The following is a 7,122-nucleotide window of genomic DNA, read 5'->3' on the forward strand; positions in this document are numbered from 1 at the left end:
CGTAACATTTGATATGATTTGAGAAGTTTGGAACATCTCAGTTCAACCACATCAATATGGTTAATGTCGCGACGTTAACACAACACCTAGCAACCTCTTCAAGAGGTTCAAACCTCTTGGTGTAACGATTAAGGTATTGGCTTGATAGTCGCCGGGACCCAGGTTCAAGTCCCGGTCAGGGATACCCCCCAAATTCTCTATAATATGATCAAATGATCTTGCAATCTGTTCTGGACAGGGTAGCAGGGATGCACCCAAAGCCGTATATCTTATAAAACCTGTAGCCTAGCCACTACCACTCCCAGTGAATCTTTTCAGATGGCCAAAAGTTGCCACTGCAGCACCCCCAAACTCCCTTGAGGCTCTCTCTGAGCAGGTCCCAGGACCTAAAGGGTCAAAGGTCATGGTTGAACAATAGGCTTCCCACTCTGGGTCAGTTGTGGTCAAGGAAACAAAGAGAAAGAAAAGTCAAATTGGACAAACTATCCCTGAGAGAGAGAGAGAGAGAGAGAGAGAGAGAGAGAGAGAGGTCATAGCTTCTTTAATCAAAGCTGAAGCCATTTTGGTTTGTTGAGTTTAACAAACCAGAGTACGTAGAAACGTCCAAATTACTGAATCACACATATCACTAAAGTAGCTGATTCAACTGTTCCAAGTCTCTAAGGCTACAAAACTAATTCCTCCCCCTCCCCCTCTCCCTCTATCTTGCTCTCTCTTTTTATTCAGCCCCATTGATCATGCATGCAGAAATTCAGCAGGCCCATGGCTCCAGTCAGTCAGAATAGGAAGGGCACTAGCTAGGCTCTGTCCTACATACTGTTCTCTCGCCATGGTCCACCAATCCCCCCGTCCGCCCCCCTTCACCCACTCCCCCGCCCGCCACTCAGTCCCTCTCGCAACCATTTGACACACATACGCCCCACAGCACATCTCGTGAGGCTGCACACAGACAGCCACCACTCATTATTGTGTGTGTGTGTGTGTATTCAGTGCAGTTCGACGCATTGAGGGTATTGTAAACACACACGTTTGTGTGTGGAAAAGGAGAGAGTCTGGACTAGAATGTTCAGTTGTTGGAGCCCCCTCTCTTTCTTGCTGTCCTTTTTTTTCTCTCTCTCTCTCTCTCTTTCTCTCTCTCTCTCTCTCTCTCCCTCTCGTTCTCCCTCTCTCTCGCCCATTTGGTGTTTTGATGCATTAGATGTTGCCTATTTCAAAGGCAAAAGGTAGCTTGCCACGACTTGTCTCCATAATACACGTATTGTAGGCTACAGCTCAAGGTCCACCTTTCAAATTCATTTCACAGTGACAAGCTGGACATACTGTGGCACAACTTATTTCATATTTGTAGTTACCCCGCCTCCCTTGTGTTCTACAATTGATATAAATGCCATCTGTAAACTGCACCTAGTATTACTGCTCAGTAACTAGCAGTAAACAAACTGCAGTTCTGACCAGTAAACTTTTAAAGGTTCAGTTAATACATTAAACATAGCTGGTAGGGTAGTACATGCTTATTGTGCACCTCACTCTACCATAGGAGCAGTTCAACCAATGCGTTTAAAGCCCTCAGGTGACCATCTTGGCCCAGCCAAGAGGGTAGCCTACTTAGGGGAAAAGCTGGTAATCTTCCACTTAGTTGGTTAAGGCAGTCACATGGGCATGGAGTGTGGGGCATGGACAGGACTAGAGGATATAAGGACTAAGCAAGTTCAGCATCCCAAATGGCACGCTATTACCTGCACAGTGCACTGCTTTCTACAAGACCCCTATGGGCCCTGGTAGAAAATTGTACACTATATAGGGAATAGGGTACCTTTTGGGAAGCACCCAGGGAGGGAGAGAGAGAGCGAAACCTGCTGCTTCTGCGACTGAGTACAGGCATGTACAGTTCAAAATGAGCAAAGGCAGAGTACTGTGTGGCTTACATACCAGGCCTCTGGCACCCCCCAAGCACAGAGGTTCCTAAAGTGAATGACTACTATAGGCTTTAGCTCAGCAGGGTAAAACAGTCTTGTGGTGTGCAAGAGTCCCGGGTTGAAGGTTTCGAACCCAGCCGGTACCATTGGTGCCATGACCTAGATGGGTCTCTGCAAGGAGGAAGAGTTCTAAGGGGAGTGTACTGAGTTGAGCCTGGTTAGACATTCATAAGTTTTATTTATTTATTTTATTTCACCTTTATTTAACCAGGTAGGCAAGTTGAGAACAAGTTCTCATTTACAATTGCGACCTGGCCAAGATAAAGCAAAGCAGTTCGACACATACAACGACACAGAGTTACACATGGAGTAAAACAAACATACAGTCAATAATACAGTATAAACAAGTCTATATACGATGTGAGCAAATGAGGTGAGATAAGGGAGGTAAAGGCAAAAAGGCCATGGTGGCAAAGTAGATACAATATAGCAAGTAAAACACTGGAATGGTAGATTTGCAATGGGAGAATGTGCAAAGTAGAAATAAAAATAATGGGGGTGCAAAGGAGCAAAATAAATTAATTAATTAAATACAGTAGGGAAAGAGGTAGTTGTTTGGGCTAAATTATAGGTGGGCTATGTACAGGTGCAGTAATCTGTGAGCTGCTCTGACAGTTGGTGCTTAAAGCTAGTGAGGGAGATAAGTGTTTCCAGTTTCAGAGATTTTTGTAGTTCATTCCAGTCATTGGCAGCAGAGAACTGGAAGGAGAGGCGGCCAAAGAAAGAATTGGTTTTGTGGGTGACTAGAGAGATATACCTGCTGGAGCGTGTGCTACAGGTGGGAGATGCAATGGTGACCAGCGAGCTGAGATAAGGGGGGACTTTACCTAGCAGGGTCTTGTAGATGACATGGAGCCAGTGGGTTTGGCGACGAGTATGAAGCGAGGGCCAGCCAACGAGAGCGTACAGGTCGCAATGGTGGGTAGTATATGGGGCTTTGGTGACAAAACGGATTGCACTGTGATAGACTGCATCCAATGTGTTGAGTAGGGTATTGGAGGCTATTTTGTAAATGACATCGCCAAAGTCGAGGATTGGTAGGATGGTCAGTTTTACAAGGGTATGTTTGGCAGCATGAGTGAAGGATGCTTTGTTGCGAAATAGGAAGCCAATTCTAGATTTAACTTTGGATTGGAGATGTTTGATATGGGTCTGGAAGGAGAGTTTACAGTCTAACCAGACACCTAAGTATTTGTAGTTGTCCACGTATTCTAAGTCAGAGCCGTCCAGAGTAGTAATGTTGGACAGGCGGGTAGGTACAGGTAGCGATCGGTTGAAGAGCATGCATTTAGTTTTACTTGTATTTAAGAGCAATTGGAGGTCACGGAAGGAGAGTTGTATGGCATTAAAGCTTGCCTGGAGGGTTGTTAACAGTGTCCAAAGAAGGGCCAGAAGTATACAGAATGGTGTCGTCTGCGTAGAGGTGGATCAGAGACTCACCAGCAGCAAGATTGCTGTTGCTGGAACTGTGATGTGAAAATAAAATATACAGCACCAGTCAAAGGTTTGGACACACCTACTCATTCAAGGGTTTTCCTTTATTTTTACTATTTTCTACATTGTATAATAACAGTGAAGACATCAAAACTATGAAATAACACATATGGAATCACATAGTAACCAAAAAAAGTGTTAAACAAATAAAAATATATTTTATATTTGAGATTCTTTAAAGTAGCCACCCCTTGCCTTGATGACAGTTTTGCACCCTTTTGGCATTCTCTCAACCAACATCATGAGGTAGTCACCTGGAATGCATTTCAATTAACAGGTAGGTAGGTATGCCTTGTTAAAAGTTAATTTGTGGAATTTATTTTTTTCATAATGCATTTTAGCCAATCAGTTGCGTTGTGACAAGGTAGGGGTGGTATACAGAAGATAGTCCTATTTGGTAAAAGACCAAGTCCATATTATGGCAAGAACAGTTCAAATAAGGAAAGAGAAACCACAATCCATTGCATTACTTTAAGACATGAACAAACCATCATCAACAAACTAACATGGTCCAAGCACACCAAGACAGTCGTGAATAGGGCACGACAAAACCTATTCCCCCTCAGGAGACTGAAAAGATTTGGCATGGGTCCTCAGATCCTCAAAAGGTTCTACAGCTGCACCATCGAGAGCATGGTTGCTGGTTGCATCACTGCCTAGTATGGCAACTGCTCGACCTCCAACCGCAAGGCACTACAGAGGATAGTGTGAATGGCCCAGTACATCACTGGGGCCAACCTTCCTGCAATCCAGGACCTCTATACCAGGCGGTGTCAGAGGAAGGCCCTAAAAATGGTCAAAGACTCCAGCCACCCTAGTCATAGACTGTTCTCTCTGCTACCGCACGGCAAGCAGTACCGGAGTGCCAAGTATAGGTCCAAAAGGCCTCTAAACAGCTTCTACCCCCAAGCCATAAGACTCCTGAACCTAATCAAATGGCTACCCAGACTATTTGCATTGTCCCCCTCTTTTACACTGCTGCTACTCTCTGTTGTTTTCATCTATACATAGTCACTTTAATAACTCTACCTACATGTACATATTACCTCAACTAACCAGTGCCCCCGCACATTGACTCTGTACCGGTACCCCCCTGTATATAGTCTCACTATTGTTATTTTACTGCTGCTCTTTAATTACTTGTTACTTTTATTTCTTATTCAAACATAAATATATATACAGTGGGGCAAAAAAAGTATTTAGTCAGACACCAATTGTGCAAGTTCTCCTACTTACAAATATGAGAGAGGCCTGTAATTTTCATCATAGGTACACTTCAACTATGACAGACAAAATGAGAAGGAAAAAAATCCAGAAAATCACATTGTAGGATTTTTAATGAATTTATTTAAAGGTTTTCACACACTGTTGCTGGTATTTTGGCCCATTCCTCCATGCAGATCTCCTCTAGAGCAGTGATGTTTTGGGGCTGTTGCTGGGCAACACGGACTTTCCCTGCAAAGATTTTCTATGGGGTTGAGATCTGGAGACTGGCTAGGCCACTCCAGGACCTTGAAATGCTTCTTACGAAGCCACTCCTTCGTTGCCCAGGCGGTGTGTTTGAGATCATTGTCATGCTGAAAGACCCAGCCACGTTTCATCTTCAATGCCCTTGCTGATGGAAGGAGGTTTTCACTCAAAATCTCACGATACATGGCCCCATTCATTCTTTCCTTTACACGGATCAGTCGTCCTGGTCCTTTTGCAGAAAAACAGCCCCAAAGCATGATGTTTCCACCCCCATGCTTCACAGTAGGTATGGTGTTCTTTGGATGCAACTCAGCATTCTTTGTCCTCCAAACACGACAAGTTGAGTTTTTACCAAAAAGTTATATTTTGGTTTCATCTAACCATATGACATTCTCCCAATCTTCTTCTGGATCATCCAAATGCTCTCTAGCAAACTTCAGACGGGCCTGGACATGTACTGGCTTAAGCAGGGGGACACGTCTGGCACTGCAGGATTTGAGTCCCTGGCGGCATAGTGTGTTACTGATGGTAGGCTTTCTTACTTTGGTCCCAGCTCTCTGCAGGTCATTCACTAGGTCCCCCCGTGTAGTTCTGGGATTTTTGCTCACCGTTCTTGTGATCAGTTTGACCCCACGGGGTGAGATCTTACGTGGAGCCCCAGATCGAGGGAGATTATGTCTTCCATTTCCTAATAATTGCTCCCACAGTTGATTTCTTCAAACCAAGCTGCTTACCTATTGCAGATTCAGTCTTCCCAGCCTGGTGCAGGTCTACAATTTTGTTTCTGTTGTCCTTTGACAGCTCTTTGGTCTTGGCCATAGTGGAGTTTGGAGTGTGACTTTTTGAGGTTGTGGACAGGTATTTTATCCTGATAACAAGTTCAAACAGGTGCCATTAATACAGATAACGAGTGGAGGACAGAGGAGCCTCTTAAAGAAGAAGTTACAGGTCTGTGAGAGCCAGAAATCTTGCTTGTTCGTAGGTGACCAAATACTTATTTTCCACCATAATTTGCAAATAAATTCATTAAAAATCCTACAATGTGATTTTCAGGATTTTTTTTCTCTCATTTTGTCTGTCATAGTGTACCTATGATGAAAATTACAGGCCTCTCTCATCTTTTTAAGTGGGAGAACTTGCACAATTGGTGGATACTAAATACTTTCTTGCCCCATATATACATATGTAAATATATATATATAAATGTATGTATATATATATATTTTTAACCTTTATTTAACTAGGCAAGTCAGTTAAGAACAAATTCTTATTTTCAATGACGGCCTATATATATATATATATATATATATAACTGCATTGTTGGTTAGGGGCTCATAAGTAAGCATTTCACTGTCAGGTTGTTGTATTTGGCACATGGGACATAACATTTGATTTGATTTGATTTGAAGGTCAGTCAATGTGGAACATTTCAAGAACTTTGAAAGTTTCTTCAAGATAAAACAATCAAGCGCTATGATGAAACTTGCTCTCATGAGGACCGCCACAGGAAAGGAAGACCCAGAGTTACCTCTGCTGCAGAGGACAAGTTCATTAGAGTTAACTGCACCTCACAGATTGCAACCCAAAAAATGCATCACAGAGTTCAAGTAACAGACACATCTCAACATCAACTGTTCAGAGGAGCCTGCATGAATCAGGCCTTCATGGTCAAATTGCTGTAAAGAAACCACTACTAAAGGACATTAAATAATAATAAGAGACTTGCTTTTGCCAAGAAACACACGCAATTGTCATTAGACCAGTGGAAATCTGTCATTTGGTCTGATGAGTCCAAATTTGAGATTTTTGGTTCCAACCACTATGTCTTTGTGAGATGCAGAATAGGTGAATGGATGATCTCCATATGTGTGGTTCCCACCGTGAAGCATAGAGGAGGAGGCGTGATGGTGTGGGGGTGCTTTCTACAGGGATACACCATCCCATCTGGGTTGCGCTTAGTGTAAATATATTTTGTTTTTCAACAGGACAATGACCAAAAATGCACCTTCAGGCTGTGTACGGACTATTTGACCAAGAAGGAGAGTGACGGAGTGCTGCATCAGAAAACCTGGCCTCCACAATCACCCAACCTCAACCCAGTTGAGATGGTTTGGGATGATTTGGACTGCAGAGAGAAGGAAAAGCATCCAACAAGTGCTCAGCATATGTGGGAACTACTTCA

The sequence above is a fragment of the Oncorhynchus mykiss genome, chromosome 17 (genome assembly GCF_057628025.1).
Source record: "Oncorhynchus mykiss isolate SJ-2025 chromosome 17, ASM5762802v1, whole genome shotgun sequence".
Lineage (NCBI taxonomy): Eukaryota > Metazoa > Chordata > Actinopteri > Salmoniformes > Salmonidae > Oncorhynchus > Oncorhynchus mykiss.